Raw genomic sequence first — 19,578 nt, 5'->3', positions numbered from 1 at the left:
AACTTTTGGTGCACCTGCCAAAAGAGTGCTTGCTGGACTCGGTTCAGCTGCTGCATTAATATCTAACCCATCTTGAAAAAAAGAGATCTTTTGTTTCCTTTATACTTCCCCAAAATAAAGGTGAAAATCCATCATCTTTGTGTTTTTTCCCTTTTGAAAGGGTCCTATCAGCAAGCGAACTCTCACACCCACCTCCTCTTTGTTAAAAACTAGTATAATGCTTTGATCATTTCTGCTGGTCATGGGAAGTTATTCCACTCCAGCATCCAGCATAAATAACTACTGCCACAGGCATGTGTCTTTGCTCTCAGGTACACTGCGTTCCCATGGAAGCACTGCTGTTAGACGGCAACAAGAGGCCAAGGGGGAGAAGGCAGTGGTGCAGCCCGAGAGAAAAATACCCTAAGGCAGACAGAAAATTCATACTGATTTCAAATGAGAATTTTTCAGCACCTTCCGAACTGGAGCATCAGGAGGAAGGAATGCTAAATATAAACTCTTCACATTTTTAGGGGCCCAGAGCAACAAGAAGAAACTTTCTCAAACAACTTTCACCAGATACATCACAGCTCAAACAGGAAGGGATCAATGTCCCGATTACTGACATTCAGAAAACAGTTACTTGTGTTAGGATTGAGGAAGATGCTTGACATGTTCAGAGTATGCTCAAATATAGCAAAGAAATCATGGTATATCCCAAGATAGATATGATCACAGTAGCTTACGGAACATGCCTTGAAAAAAGGTGGGGTTCACTAAGTTACAGACTTGTATTTTTTACTCTGAGGATGCAACTCAAGCTGTTCAACCTCCAGTGGAGAGTTGCTAGTGTTTGCTTTGGGTGCACTGGTTCCCCACCAGTTCTTACCACCCCCATAATCGTAACGCAAGGGAAAGAAATGAAAGTTGATGTTGGATCCTTCCATCTCAAAGGTTTGACAGGTAGGTTCTCCCTCCACCCTTCTGAAGGTCTCTTTTGGGAGCAGAAGCTCCAATTCCTTTGTGAACACAGATATCACACCCCCAGAAATGGAACTGCAAATACATTCCACATTCCTGCTAATATTTGTATGATGGTGTTTTCTTACTCTTATACATTTTAAGTCTCACACAGAGTCCGGAACACATACAGGCAATGCTCAACCAGCCATGCTTCTTGTCTGTTAGGCGTTGTAATACAGAAGTACCCAAAACTGTCCTTTGGGGCCCTCTGTGCTAGGTAGCCCACAAACACCAGGTAGAAACATTGCTAGACTCTGAAAGACATTACAGTCTTTGCCAATACTCTTTACTATCTTCAGCAAGCAACAGGCTCATCTTCCAGAATGATAAAGCCCAATGAATTCTTCCTAAGCTTTCAGATTTCCATCCAGTTTAACAGATACAATAAATTGTGCATTATCTGTATTACTGAGCTGGTCTTGCACAAATAAATACATCTAAATCAGACAGCAATCGACAAATCCTCCTTCACGTGACTAGCAGCACGGACTTCAGTAGGGTTACTCTTCTAAGTCAGGGAAAAACAGGTCTTCTCTTTTATATTATGCAAACCATGGATCAATTAAATTCCTCCCCCAGAAAGACCTCAAATAATCACTGCTGCAACTTGCTCCTGGCTCATACATTGAATATTTATCTCCACACAGCTTCAAAACGCGTAAGCTTTTCAGCATCACTGCTAGGCATTCATGTTTTTAAAATAAGAGGAACACACTGTGAATTGAAAGTTTTTTACATTCTCCTGTGATACAACTACAAGATTTATGCCCCTTGCAATTAAAAAGATTACAGTACAGGAGCATAGCTAAGGCCTTAGAAGGACTAAATATAGAATGAGACCTGGAAGATTACTCCTTACCACCATCTCTAGCACTAATATTTCTTCCAAGCCTAGGGCTCTAGGTAGCAATTGTGCAACAAGGCCAAGTTCTTGCCTGGACAAGTTTATTTGCTATATGTTTTTAGTAACATACAGACCATACCTCTTAAAAGGTTACTACAGCACAGAAGCTAAGGCTAAAAGAAATCTGGAAAGATTTGACTTCTGCAGTACTTTTCTTAAGAGTAGGCAAACATCAGTCTGCATAATTATTTGTGCCAAAAACTCCACACCATACATCTGTGTGCAAGAGGACTCTTCAACTGGCATAAACTATTGCATAAAAGGGGACAAGGCACAAAGTGTCATATTTGTACATATCTCCTGTCTCCTGTCCATAGGATATGAACTCCTAAATTGCCCAGACAGCCCTACTGTTATAACATCGAAAAGCTGTGGAGTGATACCAGCAACCTCCTGACTCACTGTCTGCCCTTCAGATGCCAAACACCTCGTGCACCCCTTTCCCCAGGGCCCAGGGAAGAAGCTCTGAGAGACGGGAAGCAGCCGAGGTTGTTTATGCAGAACATAGCCCTGTTTCTGCAGAGGACAGCTGGAATCACCAGATTCCTTTTCCCCCTCCACAAAAGTCCAATTCATCTCTATAAATATACTGATTGGATAGAAGGCAAAATACATCTGTGATTTAACTTTGGAGGGGCAGTCCACAGCATAAGTGAGCTTTGTCTCAAGAGGTCAAGTAGACTACTGCTGCTCCAGAACCCCCAAGCTACAGCGTGTAGCACTTCACTCGTCCCTTGCTACAGTATCAACATAAATTTAGGAAAAAAATATAGATGCAATCAACTCCCAGCAATATGAGCAAGTGATCTCTGTGTTATTATACACCAATTATTCCTTGTTTCCTTTGCTGTTATGCACTTAATTTAAAATATCAACCTGTGCACTGGCAAAGCTTTTCAACCTGTGCTGTATTTTGAATAAATAGCAGTAATTTATTTTTAGTTTTAAGTATAGCATATTTAATTAAAAAGCCAGATTAAACAAAATCGGTTTGTTGGTTGGACCCGGGTCAGCTGATATATAAATGGACTGCAATCTTAACAGATTTTTTTTATTGCATTGCAAGGGCTTGAATAGTTTGTTTTAGTATGTAAATGCAGGAAGCCACGACAGAGCTAGCGTTCAAATACAAGTTGTTCCAACTCACTAAACGTATCCCAGGTTCTTGTAATTCTGCATGCAAATAAAGAGCAGCAAATGTTTATCCCTGCATTTCCCCGAGTGTTACTGTTTTACACTCCCGTAGCTGAGGCAACCACGCTAGGCCAAGCAGCTCAGCGCCTTTTAGAAAGATTAACTTCTTAAACAGGCATAAATGGCAAAAGGTTCGGCTATAGCCAGCTAAGGTGAACGAAAGCAGCATAACTCATGGAACGAGATGGGGGAAAAGCATAGAAAGAGATCAAATAACCTCGTCACGGAGCTGATCTCCCCATCTCAAATTCCACTCACAGCAGGGTCAGCTCCAAGTTTATTAGACTGCACGAGGTTTGTTTTGTTTGCAGTGCGTCATTCCTCACTAAACAAACTACTGGGGGAAAAAAATGAAAAAAGGTGACAACTAACGACTGACTGGAAAGCAACAGCAAGTGCTAAGGGCGTCCAGGACAAGACTGTAGCTGCTGATGACACTCATGAAACTTTGCATCATTGCCAGGAGCTCAGAAAAAACTTATAATTAGGAAAGAGGCAAACTCTTCAAGCCCTTCTGCATGTTCAGCGCCATCTAGCCCCATGAAGACAACAGCAGTTCGAGTCTAGATCTTCCAAAAGCCTCACTATTTCTGTGACTCAGAATCCTAGGGATGTCGGGTACCACTAAGGACAAAACTTTGCGTTATAACATGCACACATTTAGCAAGAGCTAACCTAGTTTAACAATAATTGTACAACCAACTTCCTCCTTCCCTTCCTTCCCTCCTCCACCCCTGGGAAAAGACGTGAAATAGGAGTTATTGCTGCAGTGGGCAAACACCGCTAGCGACTGAAACCGCTTAACACTTAGATATCTGATCTACTCGCCTTTCCCTTCCCCTCATTTTTATTTTAAGAAAACCCATACAAACCACCACAGAAAGTTTCCAGTATAACAATTTCTTCCTTTTTCCTTTGCTCGAGGGAACATACACCTAGTTTAGTGTTAAGTATCCACAGACATCCAAGACTACGACACGCTGAGGGAATCAGCTGACGTAACTTCACAATTCATAAGCGCCGTGCCACATGCATTGGCTTCCGGTGAAGCAAAGAAGTGTTATTCTGCATAGGCTACGCAGCTAGCCGTGCCTTCGCACAGCACAAGGGTAACGGCGAGAAGCTGGACGAGAGCACACAAACTCGGCGGGGCTATTGCTGTGCATTTCCATGACATGCCAAACACTTCAAATTTCACCAGAAAAACCCCGTGCTCTCGTCACTCAGCTCCACTGCATTTCACGTCGTTCAGGGGGTGACCGGCGTCAGAAGGCCCGATCGAATTCCCTGCTTTATCCACGCCGGAACCGAGGCCTTGGCTCAGCGAGGGGAACTAGACCGAGTTACCCGATCCTTTTCTTTTTCCTTTCTCAGAGGACGCGGGCTGCCAGCCCTCATGCTGGTGCCTCCCATAACAAGATGGTCGTGGCTGGCAGCAGACACCTGCCCCAGGAAGCCCCCGTTTGGGTAGAAACGGCAGGTAACCCGGCTGTAAGGGAGGCAGGCCATGCCCGGTTAGAAGGCCCATTGCCAAACTGCTTCTGTTGGCTGCAGATGACGTATTAAACCTCTTTAGGAGTCCAACTCACTCTGCTCCAGGAAGCGAGAACTTCTTCAAATATCTAATCCAATCCTGCTCAGCACTGCTGTTTTTCAACTTTCTGGTGCTCACGAATTAAAAAAAACGTTTTGAAACACACACAGGTCAGACATGCAAGAGGCACGCCGGGCAAACGCGGCGGCTGCCGTTACGGGATGGCTTCTGCAGAGGGAGCGCTGCGGGCAGCCGGCAGCCGCACCGGCTGCGTTCGCTCCAGATGAACTTTCCCCAAATCTCATGCTTTGTCCCCAGCACCAGAGTGCTTCTGCCTCGTAGGGTCACCCACACGCCCGCCTGCTCCCTGCCCGCAGCCCGGTTTCGGCTGCCACCCTCCAGCTCTCCTCCCGCTCGAGGGATCTCCGTGCTCGCCCTCCACGGGCAGGGGAACGGCGAGGCTCACCCAAATCCCCCTGGGGAAGGGGATCAAAACCCAAACCAGCTCCCTAACGGGGAACTGCCAGACTGTTGCACAGGGCCTGCGGGACAGACAACGCGAGGGAAGAGCCGCAGGAGGAAAGGGTCCGTTTGCTGCCAAGCAGCGGTGCCCGGCATCACAGGTGCTAAGGGCTAAGACGCCCACGGAGGCCACCGGGAAGTCTAACGGCAAGGGGAGATAAGGCACCCTACTAGGTTCAAAGAGATCTGGAGGAACAGGGAGGAGAACCGTTCAATTCCCAAGGGACAGACTGATTAATCTGTGGCAGGAAAGAGGGCAGGGAAAGGACTGACGACTTTGGTCAAATGGGAGGAGTGAGCAAACAAGGGGAACGGGGTCAGGGAGAAGGTCCGTGACTCAGCCAGATGGCTCCGCAGCAAGCGCTGGAAGCCTCAACACTTCAGACCATGTGCACACACAAATGCAATAATATTTTATAATCCTACAGCCCTTTTAAAGTGCTTCAAGTGCATTGTAAATGTTAATTAAGTGGTAATACCCACAAACCTAAGCGTAAGAAGGAGAAACAGCAATCGAGCTTGATATTTAACAGTATAACAACTCAGGGAGCAAAACCTACTTTTAAGAAGTTGCATATCTATACTTCTCCTCTCCCTGTCCCAATGAATCAAAGCCATATCCTACAGCCAGGCTGCGGAGCCCTCTCTGAAAGAAGCCAACGTTCAGTATTTGAATTGAGGCTCATTATTCGGTGTGCGACCTGATGCTTCGCACACGGCAAACCAGCCAGCTTCAGCTGTCTCCATAAGACATTCCTTGTCCACCAGCCAACCTCGAGGCAGAAGTAATCGTATAGAAGTAACAAGGACATGTGCTTGTAAACTGCGATTTTGCACTCAAACTGTGTATCTGCCATTCCTAGCGTTATGACTGCACAAATTATCTTTAGCAACTTCGTCTTAAAGTTTGTGTTTTACAACTCTAATGTCCCTTAAAAATAATTTTAAAAATCACCTTTATTAGGTCAAGTACATTTGCCAAGCTTTAACACACTGCTTCTCTTTCTCAGCTGCCTAATTTCACATTCACCTTTACATGCAATTTAAAAGGAGGCAAAAAGTCATCACAGCGAGTAAGTGAAATGTGATGCTTAACATCAAGGTTTACGTGAGTACACTTTACAGTACTAGCTCAGGGCCAAGGATCATGAATTTACCCTGTAACACAGGAGAATTAAGGAAGGAAAAGGAAGAAAGCTAGCCAAAGCTTAGAAATACATATACTCCTGGTTAATAGAAGGCTACTAGGAAAAAGCAGATGTGAAGGTACGCTTTGTTTTATCCAGGAGGAAAGCCAAAGTCTGCAAGGGACAAATCAAACTTACTCTATGCAGTGACAGACACTGAAATACAGCAACAGTACTCCTTCAGCATTAATAAAACATGTTGTGTACAGAGCATTTTTTCAATCTTTGAAACCCTGCCAAGTCATAATCATTTCATGGGAACCCTGGAATGGACGTTGATCAGAGTCTCATACCCGTAGGAACTTTAAATGTCACCACCACATATGGAACAGGAGGAAAAATAGCCCTTGCCCCTCACACATCTGCAAATTTATAATTTTTTGAAAATAGGATGAACTAAATCTGAAACACTTTCAGTCTGTGAAGATATTGAATTCAGTCCTGGGATTATGGGCTGAATGCAGGCCTTGAAGGCACTATCAACACCTCCATCAGCTAAACTGAAATTCCTTGAAGGTGAAATTTTACATTTGATATACCAGAAAAATATTAGACATTTGGTAAACAAAGATAGAGAGCCAGAGGTGACCTTATTACCAAGAGCACTATATTTTCTTCCCATCCATGTTCATCAGTGTCTGCCTGCTCCAACTCCTAAACTTTATTTTTCATAAAGTTACCATTGATTCAAAGAAATACAGTTCATTTGGAAGTACACAGCTGCTGGCATTCAAACAAGTGCTTAGTAATTTTGTTGTTGCATGTAATGCAATAGAAAGAACTTAAACCGAGTTGGGAAGCTTTACAAAAACTCAGGGGCTTCTTACTTTTCTTCCTAATCAACACACCAGTAAAACTCTAATAGCCTAGCATAGAGATTTCTCTATAGCGCCAGATTTTTGGAATTACTCATCTGCTCCCACGTTCTAGCCCTCTACAAGACCTTTCACAGCATGGTATCCAGGGCTTCACCCATTCCAGTCTAAAGACTTCGATTTGGAGGCCTCTGCATCAAGCCAAGTTGGATGCCAAAGACGCTGCAGCGAAGGACCTGCAAAATACCTACCATCCTTAACTTGTGTTCATTCTACATGCCTCCTTTAACTACATGCTTCCTCTGCAGTTTAAAACTCAAACTTATGTCCACTGCAAAACTTATCTGTCCTATCACTGAGTCAAATTAAAAAGGGATATGAATTTGGCTCGCAATGCCTTATCTTTAATAAAGAAATGGACAAAAACTACGCACCCTATATCCAAGTTGGTCTGCCTTAAAAGTTCCCAGGCTAGGGACCTTAATGTTCTTTGTAAATCATCCTGATTATGTTTATTTAAATGATGACAAATATTAGTTTTAAATTTATACTCATTGCTTTATAAGACATCTCCAATCCTATCGGGATAAAAAGCTTATACTAAACATAACTGTTTGTTTATGCTACTAGTACAGCTAATAGGAAATACTTAGAAGCCCACATGTTCAAAGTAGGACAAAATCACAGTATATCTTTCTGGAAAGGACAGCTATCTCTTGCTATTAAGAGGCCAGATGGGACACATGCAGATCACAAGGCCTGAAAAATCAGGTTGAGAGAAGTTGGTTTGCAGAACCTCTGAATCCACCGAAAATGTCACGTGCACACCAGGCCTATCAAACAAACAACAAAACAAAAAAACACAAAAAAACCCCCAACCCATCTCTTCCTTTGGCAGCAATATAACGCCTAGGAGAGATGCAGGAGAATTAAGGAAGGAAAAAGGAGGAGACGTAAACAAAGCCCACAAATATACATGCTCCTGGTTAATACGAAACTACTAGGAAAACGCAGATGTGAAGTCATGCCTTGTTTCATTCAGGGCAAAACCAAAGATTACAACAAATCAAACTTACTCTGTGCAATGAGAAATGCCGAAATAAGAGTTTAAGGATAGCAAGGCTGGGACCTCAAGCATTTCATATGGTATTTGTGTTGGCTGTCCCACCACTCCCTTGTTAAGGAAAGTCTAAAACAAAGCTATTTATTCTGTTACTCTTATTATTCATTTATATCTACAAACACATAGAAGTCAAAGGTTTAGTAAGTGTAGAGAACCCAGTGTTTAGATGAAAGCTGATTTCTGTCAGACTTGGCTGAGTGGGATTTACAAAAACTAGGAGGAAGGTTTGGGGATTTTTCTTTCTTTTTTTTTTTAATGGCTTAAGAAAACTAAAATAAATTAAACTAATTAACATTCTATTATATAAAATCGTGTTTCTGTTTCTACTAGTGGTAGCTATTCAACAGAAAACTCTATTATGGCATGGCATACCTGTTTGTGAAAAGGAAAAAAAAAGTTGCTCATCGCAGTGCAGGGAGACCCAAAGGAGGAAGAGTTGCACAGATACCATAATGCTGTCTGAACAGCCAAAACACAGCAATATTGCAACATTTTATCTCAGAAGAAGAGAAAAAGATGTTCAGGAAAGCTGGAAGCGAGTTTCAATGCTACCTAAAAATAATCACCTGCACATAAATCAATTCCTGACGTAGGTACTGGAGGGGGAAAGGAAAGACAAAGAGCATTGTCAGCCTTTAAAACGTTCAGCACTCTCTGTCCTTCTCTCTGAACACACAAGGATGTTTCTGTAAAGACACATCTGCACTTCCAGGCCCTCTATTTTGTCTCATACTGATTTTGCTCTCTGGAACAGGCTTACTGTTTTGTTCTGTGCTTGTACAATAACTACCGCGGCAAAGCTCTCATCTACAATTGATTGATGCTCTTTTGTGCTAGGATGACAAATAGAAGCTGCACTAAATAAGGATTTAAAATCACAGCTTCTTAATGAAACTTCCTCAGCATATTTCACATGCCCTCTTGCCTGGTGACTGAGCCAGCTCTCCCCTCTCTATCTATAGGCTGCAAAAGCATTTCCCCGATTTGTACACAAACTACAGCAAGGCAGTTTTGAAGGGAAGAGAAGGAGAAAGGCAGCACTCAAAACTCCAAGGATTATTTACGAATAAGCTGAAGCCCTATAAACTTGGCTATTGAAGAAAGATAATCTTCTCTAGCTTATGCCAAGTGGGTCAGACAGAGGAAGAATCTCAGCAATCTTCAAAGTCAAAGCAGATGGGGAAGTGAATAAGTGCCTCTGTGAGCAAAGAGGAAACAAGTTTCTGTTCATTTTAGCACGTTTAAGGTTCGGTTTTCTATATACCATCAAAAATGTCACTTCTGTAACAAATACAGGGAGAACTGCACAGTAATTACTTCATTAAGACTGCTATCAGTGCAAAAAAATTCCTGGCATCTGCAGATCTTCAGGACACTTCTCTGCCTTCTACCTGTCTTCCTACAGGGAGGGAGGGAGGCAAGGTGCTAGGAAGCAGAAGAGGCATTTGTGGGAAATGTTCTTTGCTTCGTATTTAAGAAAAAACTCTCTCTTAGGGTTCTTTATCATCAATACTTCAGGGCCATCGATATAAATATGTATCTTGTAGAGCAGACTACAATTAAAACATTAAAAAAACCCTAACATGCCAGTTTGCAACCAATCTTTTTTCCTTTAAAATAATAATAATAAAACCCTCCAAAAGTCAACAGTCCAGACATGCCACAGAATGAGCACACAGTACATTCCTCAAGAAGCTGAAGTTGACCTCTTGGTCCTTTCTCAGGCTTTACATCTCTAGACAAGATCTGGGCCAAGACCATTTCCATACACTGGGATGCATCTCTGTCTCAGGCTAACCTCATCGTCCAAGTGGTGAAACCTAAAACCAACTAATCTCTCCCAGGGTTATGCTTGTGGAACTGGGAATCCCTCCATCTGCCTCAGCAAAATAAAAAGATCACTGGCTGCAAAATAAACAATGCATTAACCGTAGAACAATAGCCCCTCTCATTGATGTGCTTCATGCCACCCACTAAGGGTGAACAATTTTCTATGAAATACTTCCCCCACCCCTCAAATTTCATACTTTGAGGAAAGAGCGTGTGCAATGTGAAGATGTGCAACATCTTTTGGATCCGCCCCAAGGAAGGACTCCCTTCTTCGTAGCATTCCTGAGAGTTTTGTAAGCTTTCTGGAATCAGAAGAAGCAGACACTAAAGCAGAGGCATAGAAATAGTTCACCCTGATTTTTTTTACCAGGAACATTTAAATTGACCGTGCTGGGAACAGTTGAAGAAAAAAAAAAAAAAAAAAAAAAAAAAAAAAAAAGAGTAATCAGTGTTATAGTTTGCTAAGGAGACAGAGAGCCAAAGACACGCTGAGATGATGCTAGTCTTCCAAAGAAAATATTTCTAAGAGTAACAGGCATCATTCCACCACTTACTTTAGGAGGCGGCTGCTGAGCTACATCAGATATTCCACTGGTGGCTCCACGAGTGCTTTCTGCCGAGGACTTCCACTGAAGAGCCAGGGCTGCAAAACTCGTAAGAAAACTGCCCAGGAAGAGGCGTTCAAGGGTTGCACAATGCTGACACACTCTAGATACACATCTTAGTTTAGGCAAACTCAAGCGATTTTCTGATATTCAGATTGGGTTGTCTGGAGGATGGACAGGACGGAAATAGGAATATGCAGTCCTTGTGTTTATCTAATGATATAATCAAGAAAATTGAAAAGACTAAGTGTGGGAAAGCAGTGGGGAGGGACTGTGTTAAGAGTAGTAAAAGGGGAGGAGAAGTAAAGCTTCAAATTGAAACTAGTTTACCATTTTTCCCTGTTATCAGTCATGATCAGGAGCCAGAAAGTTAACCACCTTGCTTTATATGATTTTTACCATGACAGCTACACTTGTTAGCAAAGATACCAACATTTCCACAGCAACGCTAGTGTTTTCATACACAAATCAAGGATTCCCCCGCATGCCTCACCCCTTAAAAAAAAAAGAGAGAGAGAAAGAAAACACACTGAAAAGAATGTCAAGCTTAAAGGGCGATGTAAAGTCACATTTGCTAAAGTCAGACTTTTCCCCTACACTCTGGTAGAGGAAAAAAAAATTAAATAAGGTGCAAATTAACAGCAATCCCCATCAGCTTTTTAATAGCCTCTCTACAAAAAGGATTTTTTTCTTTTTATATGGCATATGTATTCGACCTGGATCAACACAGCAACGTGAGGAGTTTAAAATGGATCACCTGATGAAACAGAAACACTCTCCCTCCAAACTATACGGCAGGAGCCACAGCCAAGCGCCCCAACCGCAGCAAACACAGTAAGCGCCTTCTCGAACTGCACATGGTCTGTGTCAGCAAAGCAGCATTAATGCAAAACTGAATTAAAGGAGTAATGACCCTTCAGAAAGGCTGGGGCTTTATCAGGCTTCCAGTGCACCAAACAAGGACCATCTAAGACATTAAAACTGCTGCAAAAAATTATTAAATCAAAAGGAGGAAAACAATGTCAGCCTTGTGCGCATTTCGTTGTTGAATAATGACAGTGTTTACCCTTCTCGTATAAAGCATTACTGCTCTGGACCCAACTTTAAAGCAGAGCACAAGACAGAATTAATTATGTCCTTTCCTCTTAACTACCATTCCCTGGGTTATTTATTAACTAGGTCTGCATAAATTCATAGATGTGTCTAATATACGAAGCTAAAAAGCCCTGCTCCTCTCCTGGCCTTGAAACCGCTGCCTCAACACTTCCCTTTCCCTGCTCGGGCCAGGCTGCAGAACAGATACGGCCACAGGCTGCAAATTAGGCACTACTTCAACAACATAGCAGAGGGCCACAAGCAGCTGAGGAAGACGTCGAGGAATAGCCAGGGAACCGCAAGCACGCTGGATGGGCAAGCGCATCTCCCTTCCCTGTGACACGGCATTGCTTAATTGCCCACCCCGGAACAGCAAGAGGCAGCAAGCGCAAGAAATTTGAAACCAGGGATCTTCCTTCATAAATCCCTTCCCAAAGAAGGAGAAAAGCCAGGCACCGTTACATCCGCTCCTGTTCTGACTGGGGTATGAGCCACACAACTACAGTTTAAACATCGGGGTTGCTGCTAAGAGTCATATCCTGGGACACGAGTACCCCCGGACCGGGCGCTGGCTTGCTCTAGGCACAGGACGCTGAACTAAGCAGCTGCCCTTTTAGTTAATGAGCTCGGGAAATGATTTCCATCTTACCCTTCCCTTTCTCCCAAGATCACCCCAAAGGTGCAAAAAGCCCATGAACGAGCAAGCTGGTTTCAGACATGCACCCTACATAGCTCTGTCAAGATATTTGCTCCAAATAAGAGAGATGCCAAGGCTGCCAGCCTATCCAGCTCCAGCTGCGTCCCTCAGACCTGTCCTGCTTGCAGGTTATCAAACCGCCAGGCAGACCATATCGCAGGCCTACAGAGCCCATTTTAGGTGCAGCACCTCACAGCTTGGAGAAGAACACACGGCTGAGTGCGCTTCTGCAAAAGGTAAAAGCCACACTACATGTGAGATAGCTCGGGTCCAGTCTTTCAGCAAAAAAAACCAATAGATAAGCTCACAAAAGCTACCTGAGAGGAAAAGCAGAGGGAACTGAAGAGCCTCTCTGGTGCTTTATGTTTTACTAAAATGAGATTTTATGGCTAAAACACATCTGTCACTCCAAAGGGGTCACCTTCCTAGAGGTCTCTGCAGAGAAATAAATGCCAAGGAGAAGCAGACTGGAGCAAAGAAGACTTTTGGTTTCAGGCTGAATCTATTCCCCTTCACTGAGGTCCGCAATCCCAAGGGCCAGACAGGCCAGAAGCTTACAAGCTGACCATCCACTGGAAGGAGATCAAAAGGAAGAAGAGGTGGGCATGGCTGGAGACCCAGAGGCAGAAAAAAAATGGAGAGCAAAGAAAATCCTTTCACAGGCACTTTACCAAAAAGCAAGCAACACTTCTAGAGTTGTTAGCATAGATGTTAGGATATTAAATGCTCACGTGGATATTGCAGTTGCTATTCAGCCTTCGCCGGGATTTCAATAAACTCCAGTTAAAACATCAAATAAGCAGTGCATCTGCAGGTTAACTTTTTGCCTTGCAGCAGGCATCAGCCAAACCCTCTCTGTGTCACAGAGAATGGAAACCACAGCGCATTTGGGTAACGCCGCATACTGTCAGCCCTTGTGCCTACAGAGGGGACCACTGCTGGGCTGGACTTCAGCTCAGGAGAAAGCCCCTTTGTTACTTAACCGCACAGGAAAAAAGTTTGCAGAGTTTGTGAAGTTTCTGTTATTCAGAAATAAACAGGACCAGTGTAACCCTATGTATTTGCAATCCACCCTCAAAAACTCCGTTTGCCACCAATCAGCTTGAATGTGATGCAAAAACACAGCATTTTAGAGTTGTATATGGGTTTGGGGAGATTGGGGGAAAGGATGTTAGATTACTTCAAGCTTTTCCAGCTTTTGGAGCAAAAAACCCACGAATCTCTCAAGCTTCCTATGATTTGTCCTCAATGGCAAAAGCTCCCACCTACAACTGTTGAGCAGAAAAAGGAAAGAGGGAAGAGAAAGGGATGGGGGAAGAGTGACTGTATTTACAGGCCTTGAAATACTAAGGCTTTCTTTTCCTAATGAAATGACATTAAGTGAAACCAACAAAAAACACTTTCAAAAAATGCAGAGCTACTCTTGGGCAAAATAGCCTTTCATAAATGTATAAAATTGTGCAGTAATATGCAGATTAAAGCTATTTTCCAATATACCGCACTGTGTCAACTTAAATTTGATTAAATTAATAAATAAGATCCTTAAGACACACTGCAGACATTACTCCTACTTTTGTTTACTACATCTTGGAGCCTTAACCGCAGCACATGCAGTGCAGCTGGCTGGCAGCTCGCACTTACAACACAACATGCAGAAGAAGTCAGACAGGGGAACCGATTCTAAAGACGACCCACAAAAAAAGTCTTGCTTCACTTACCTAAGCAAAGTTGTCATTAGAGAGTTTTCCGATACTAAAATCCAAGGGAAAAAGGCCTGAAAAATACAGAAAAATACAAAATTTTAGCAAATAGGATTTTAAAAACCTTTGTTCACTTATTTCTCGGCAACATGAAAAGTCAATGGGTAAAAAACAAGCAAACACACACATTCACTCCATCACTTCGCGTTGCAGACAGAAGAGCAGGAGACAGAAGGGTGCTGCTCAGGAAGCAAACATACCAGAAGCGGACGGAGAGATTTTTCCACTGGTATTGCCAGCGTTACACCAGCACAACTCCACAAGTGTCAATCACACTGGACTGGAATAAAACTAGTATAATCCACCGGACAAGTCCGTCCTAAAGCAATTAGCTATAGCTAGGCTGCCCCACTTAGACTTTTACTCATTCGCTCTGCTTGTTGAGCGCTGCTGGATTATAAGGAGGACTGGAGCAAGCTGTGGGGTGGGAAGCGAGGAAGAGTCACCCACCCTACCAAGGTTGAAGGCGGCAGGAACCAAAAACATTGTTCATTAAAAACACACAAACAATCCCAGGCCTAACTGAAAAAACCCGTAAGGTAGCACAACACTGATCTGTATGAAGAGAGCTGCAATATTCAAGATTAGCACGGGCATGAAAATCACACAGCATTAAAATGCACGGTGCAGTTACAGGCAGAAATGATAAGAGTGCGTGGCCACTATCGAATCTATCAAAATGACTCAAAAAAATTCACTTGGGGCTTGTTAAGACTCATGAATGCAGACTAAAAAAAGAACCCAAACTAACTGAATATGGATGACTGTAGGTCGAAAAAAAATCAAAGAGGGAGTTGATCACCATTTAAGAGGAAGAAGTCTTTGCTTGTTCCAAGATTAAAAACTTGTAATTCTGGCCCTGGCTGAAGCACGATCATTCACTAATCTGGTACAATTTAGTTAGGCCGATCCTCCTTTCAGACAGACGGGGCATTATCAAAAGTTCCTCTATTCATTCCGCTTCCTGCTCGCTAGTGAAAGCCCCTTTTATATGCGCTCCTAGAGAGGCTGTTAAAACCAGGGAAGACTTTCCGATATAGAAGATAAGGTAGTTGGATTTATTCATGAGAGGAGGAAGGGAACTTATAGCAGCTGATTACAGCTGCTCCACAGCTTAGAAGTGGAGGTTCGGAGGAGAGCAGTGGAAGACGACGGATTTCTCATTAACAAACGTAATACCAACAGCGTTATCGTCAGAGCTCGGCATTACCTCTCCAGCCGCCCAACCAAGGAATTGAGATTGTTTTAGTTAGCACTGCCAAGCACACGCAGTTGGCTGACTCCTTTAAAAATACGTGGAACAGGTAGAATAAGGTATTTTTAAGAGACCAAGCAAACTAAAAATCTAAAAATGCCCGTGACAAAAAGGCCAAACTAGCCCGAGTCAGAGGGAGGACACCGTCTAGGAGACATTCTCTAGGTTAAGACAGCTCAGGTATAATTTGGGAGGTCAGATCCTATTCTTACTGCGGATATGAGCATTCAGACTTCAGCGGAGTAAGATGGCGATTTCCACGTTACTTAACATGTGTCAGCAATTTCAAACAGTTGCTTTGCAGATTCTCAGCGCTAACCAAGCAAAATCCCACCGCGGAAAGTGTGGTATAACGCCTGGCTGGTGAAAAGCTGTCTGGAAACTCTATCAAGACTCTGAAAAACATTTCTCCCCATTAACGTTCAAACAATCTGGTATAGTTAAATTAGTTTTAAAATGTTACAAGATGGAAATACAAATGAAAACACATTTCTCCAGTTTGGAAAAGATCAAGCCAAGGAAGGCAGCCTCTACTAAAAGTTACAGCTAACAGTGATAGGTGCAAGGGTAAAGCCTGCCTCTTCCTTTCCTTCTCCCAGACTACTCTTCTCCAAAATAATTGGCCAAAAAATCCAAGAAAACAGGAATCAAAAACCCCACATCAGGAAACAACATGCAGCCTTAAAAGATACCAGGTCAGCTCTACTTAATCATTACTCTATCCATTCAAAATACATGTCAGGTTATTATCTGTTTTCCCTCTGACAATGTTAAATGAGATTCATGGAGCAAAAATAATGGAAGGTGTTTTAATACACTTTATTATATGGGCAGGAACACTTCTTAAAACTCAAGGTGATGCATTTTTAAACAGACACCAGTTTGTGTCAGACAGGAATGGAGTGCTGATCTCCAACAGGCAGTAAGAGGGGAAAAAACTACGGCTGGGATGGCATAAAGACCCAAGAGAGATGGTCCACAGGACCCCAAGTGAAGGGCAAAGCGAGCATCAAAGCAGCAGTGAGAACATATATCTACTTATGTAAATATGGACAAGGCCGCCAAGTTTGACAGATCACCTCTTGCTTCGCAGTACAGCAGACGCGCTGCACACTGTCAGTCCATTCAAGACACATCCTGGAAGCGTCCGTACTCTCCTTCGGGATATCCCAATCCAGGGATGATTACTTGCACCAACACTTTTTGTTCCCACCTCCCTTCCAGCAACTTGCCCTATGCAGTCAAGAAGCAAATAGATACCACAAGATCTACAGCTTATTTTGATCCATTTTTTCCCTTCAGGTTATTAACTGACCACACAACTTCAGCGCAAAACATACAGACACTCAAGTTCACTTAGTGGTCACAAAATCTCTTCTCAGTGGATCAAGCACAAAATTAGGGAACCAGGAGACTATGGTTCCTTTCTATTCTCCTCACTTGGTGCTGTAGTGGAAATACTGCCTGTTGCATTCACCAGCTACAACCACAAACTGCAAGGGCTAGTCTCAGATTTCTCCCGATAGCAAATGAGATTAACACTGCTCACCTCTCTTCACACACGCTTTGCAGCACAATGGCTGGAGAGCCCAACGTACTGTTATAGACACACAACGCACATAAGTAATTCTACACATTACTTAACTTGAAGCTTAGCACTATTAATAAGGCCAGGTTTATCAAAACATACCGAAGGGAGTTTCCTACGGTGGGAATGTTGTAATGGGATGACATGACACAGCCTGCTTGTTTTGCACATTCTGTAAGATCGTTGGGTCTTTCCTGTCCCAGAACAACTCTTACTGCACCAATATTTAATTAAAAACGAGTGAAGAAAGGGCACCCAAATGTTCCAATTTGTTTTCAAGTCCGAGGAGCCAGTATTGGCAGGTTACAGCTGATGAACCACTGCTGTTCACTGCATCTAAGGAAATGAGATGGACTAGATGTTCCTTAGTCAACTGTTTTCAGCATGATAAAGAATCAGCTGTACCAGATGCTATAGTTGATGTTAGAAAGTCAGACTGGATCCAAGCAGTTTCCCTTCCAGGTTGAAAGACTACAGAAATCATAACAGTGGACCAGCACCCACTGTTACCTACCTGGATGCAGGTTAAAATACTACTTCATGCCTGTGAAAGTTTCAGGAACCGAAAGAACAGGCTTATTGTGCTCCAGCATTTCCCTGTTCGTCTTCTTCAAACCCAAAGGTGGTTTGATGTGATGCCGCCATGAAAGCCAAACAAACAAGACAACTTTCTGCTTCTAAAAGACCACTTTGTCCTTGCTCGTCTCCTTTACAGGCCTGTACGTGGATACAGAAATGCTTAATGCCTACGCTCCTGTTCAAATTTTTATGTTTGGAATAGCTGCAGCTGAAGAAAATGAAAGCTTGCAATAGCGGCTTCTCTGTCACTCCAAGAATCTGCTTTACCACACAAGCCTGCAATTTCAGATTTCTGCACACATTGCGAGGAGCACGTGGCTCAGACCTAGCAGCAGCTGTAACCCAGCACAACAGGCAGGATCTCCACAGCTCTGGGCTCACATAGTCCATTTAAGAAACTTTCAGCAAAACTCAAGAGATAAAAATCACAGAGAAGAAATTTAAAGATCAGAAAGGAAGCCCAATAGATTCAACTGAGACTTCTCAAGCTTTTGATATTTTGAAACAGTAAGGATTTTCCATCTCTTTCCCCTGTGTGAAACTGTAACGTATGCTTATTAATGCCAGAAAGGCTATAGGGCCAAAGAACGCACAAGAGCGGGTTTCTGGTGCACACACAGAATAAACAGTCCAAGTTTGTGGTCTTTGACTTCTCTGTAGAAGCAAAAGTTGATTGAACCCGATTCTCTAGATGTGCAAGTTCACTTTGTTAAAAATAAAAGTCCGGCAAAGAGCATCAGTACTCAAAAGTGACTTAACACTAATGAGCTTTGCCAGCAAATCTGCAAACACGAGCGCATGCGAGTAGCCGTGCCAAAGCCACCCAAACCATCTCTCTCCAAGGCTCTCCTCCAGACCGCACTGGAACTTCAAAACCAAAGTTGGACCCTAACCTGAACGGTAACTATGGGCTTGCTCTGTTCTGTGTCCCTGTGTTAAGTTACTCAGTGACGTTAAGCAGATGCATCTTGAATTTGCTGCTTCACCGCATGTAAAGAGGAGAGAGGAGAGAGAAAAAAAAAGTCAGAAATAGTGCTTATCAGAAAAAAAGCAAGTATTTTAAAATAAGTACTGCTACTGTTTGTAGAATGGCCTGAAAAACAGATACATCTGAAGTTTCTTTGAATACACACATTCAGTTTTTGAGTTGCATACAAGTCAACCTGACAAATGAGCTTAGTTAGGACTGCTCGAAAGAGGCTGAGGGTCCCGTCCCCCACACTTTTCCTAAGTAAGTGAGCATGAGTTTCTGGCACAGATACTTGCATGTGAGATTTTAACATTCTCCTTTCCATAAACAGTCATACATCAAGCTCTAAAAATTTGCTTCACAGAAACATTTGTGCTAGTAAAACTCAATTATTCTAATATTTGTATGACACATACAGGAGGGGTGCATAAAAAGGTTATGGTGAGCTCATTTAAGAATTTAAACAAGTACTTGATAAAAAGTTTTTGAATTATTCACTCAGCTTCTCTATTAAATCATGCTTCCAAAGGAGCCTTTGAACAATAGCACAGAAGACGCTGTGTTTATAACAAAAAGGCAGTACTGAAGTTATCACTGTGTCTCACGGTGCAAGTCATTCATAATTACAGTCCTAAATGCACGTGGATGCCTTATCATGAGTTGATTCATAATTCCACTGGATTAACTGGATACTTGTAATATTTATAGTTTATCCTTTTTGGAGAGGCAGCACCACTTCTGTCTAAATATTATAAGTATGACTTTTTATGCTAAAAAAAGGGTGATTCCTTCAAGAACACCCGACATTGAGAGAAGCGTTCAAGAACAGCACTAAGCAAGATTAGGACAAACACCATTTATGCCATCCTGCACGGGCAGGCACATGAGCAAAGCGTCTGCAGTATTTTGTTACCCTCC

The 19,578-nt window shown here is 42.9% G+C and overlaps 1 protein-coding gene across 12 annotated transcripts in view; it reads right to left on the bottom strand.

The window, feature by feature from the left end:
• The window catches only part of AKAP13 (A-kinase anchoring protein 13), a 233,436-nt gene that overhangs the window by 198,792 nt on the left and 15,066 nt on the right, over positions 1-19,578 (bottom strand). For all 12 annotated transcript variants that reach the window (XM_064517213.1, XM_064517208.1, XM_064517212.1 and 9 more), the window contains exon 2: positions 14,227-14,282. The gene's annotated coding sequence lies outside the window, so the exon portion shown is untranslated. The remainder of the gene's footprint in view (positions 1-14,226; positions 14,283-19,578) is intronic.

This window comes from Dromaius novaehollandiae, chromosome 10, assembly GCF_036370855.1.
Source record: "Dromaius novaehollandiae isolate bDroNov1 chromosome 10, bDroNov1.hap1, whole genome shotgun sequence".
NCBI lineage: Eukaryota > Metazoa > Chordata > Aves > Casuariiformes > Dromaiidae > Dromaius > Dromaius novaehollandiae.
This window is presented reverse-complemented; position numbering and strand designations above follow the sequence as displayed.